The sequence below is a fragment of the Octodon degus genome, unplaced genomic scaffold (assembly GCF_000260255.1).
Source record: "Octodon degus isolate 3935 unplaced genomic scaffold, OctDeg1.0 scaffold00170, whole genome shotgun sequence".
Classification (NCBI taxonomy): domain Eukaryota; kingdom Metazoa; phylum Chordata; class Mammalia; order Rodentia; family Octodontidae; genus Octodon; species Octodon degus.
Window position 1 is genome coordinate 5,925,994 of NW_004524746.1, and position 1,576 is coordinate 5,927,569.

The window sequence follows — 1,576 nt, forward strand, 5'->3', positions numbered from 1 at the left end:
AATGAAAAAACATTAAAAAATTAAAATATATTTTTAAATAGGCATAAAGAATTGTATAATTTTTATATTTACACTTAAGTCCAGAAATCTAACCATTTACAACCTGTAGCAGGACAGTGCTGCAACTTTCATTTTCTTGTCTCCTGCCTTCGTTCAACACCCCCTTCTTTTTGAACAGTCATCTGCCCGAGAGACAGCACAGCAGAAACTGCCATGTCATGACAAACAACAGGTGACCAGAATGACAGGCACTCCAAGCATGAACCTACTATTATAAATTGCCATGTTCATTCAGTGCAGCTGCTTAGTTCACAGGTGTCAGTATATATATTTAATCAGGGTGAGAATCATTAAAATTAACTGCTAGATTCAAAAATTTTCTGAAGATTCTCAGGATCATTGCATCATCCATCTTCTACATATAACTATATGGCTTGCCACTGTCATGTTTCCTAGCTCTTCTCTTTGCTCTCCTTTCATTATCTAGTCATCAAGTTCTTCATTTCCTTTTAATTGTATTATACCTTTCTATTTGTATTTCTTCTTTTGAGCTCTTGCACTAGGGATACTATATGATATTTGCACATGTGTGTCTGGTTTATTTCTCTTATGAGTATATCTTCAAGTGGCATCCACATCAATATAAAGGCTTTAAGTTTATCATTTTTTATAGCTGAGTAATACTCCATTGTATAAAAATACCACTTCTTTTTCATCCATTCCTCAGGTGGTGGGCATCTTGGTTGTTTCCAAGATTTGGCTATCACAAATTGTGTTGCTATAAACATAGGCAAACATATATCACTATGATATGATGTTTTAAGATCCTCTAGGAAGATTCCTTGTAGAGAAATAGCTGGATTAAATGGGATTTCCAGTCCAACTTTTCTAAGGAGTCTCCACACTGATTTTCACAATGGTTGCACTAGTCTACATTACCGTCAGCAGTGGAGAAGGGTTCCTTTTTCCCCACAGCTTTCCCAACATTTGTTGCTGGTTGATTTTTTTACGATAGCCATTTTGTCTGGGGTGAGATGATATCTCAGTGTTGTTTTAATTTCAATTTCATGGACAGGAAGTATTGTTGAGAATTTTTTCATATATTTATTCACTTCTTTAATTTCATTCTCTGATAAGTGTGTGTTCATCTTCGATGCCCATTTCTATACTGGGTTTTTTAATTTTGGGGTCCTAGTGATTTTTAGTTCTTTACAAATTGTAGAGAGCACACCTTTGTCTGAGTACTTATTTGTCATGATTTTTTCCAAACATGTGGGTTGTCTTTTCACTTTGTTGGTAATTTCTTTTGATGTGCAAAAACTTCTCAGTAAGAGGAGGTCCCAGTTGTTAATTCTTTCAAGTGTTTCACGTGCAATTTTACTTTTGTTCATAAACTCTCTGCCTACCTCTATGTCTTCAAGAGTTCCTCCTACTTTCTCTTCCAGGAGAGTTAGTGTTTCTGTTTTAATGTTTAGATCTTTAATCCATTTTGACTTTAGCTTAGTGCATGGTGATAGACCTGGGTCAAGTTTTAGTTTTCGGCATGTAGAGAGCCAGTTTTTCCAGCACCATTTGT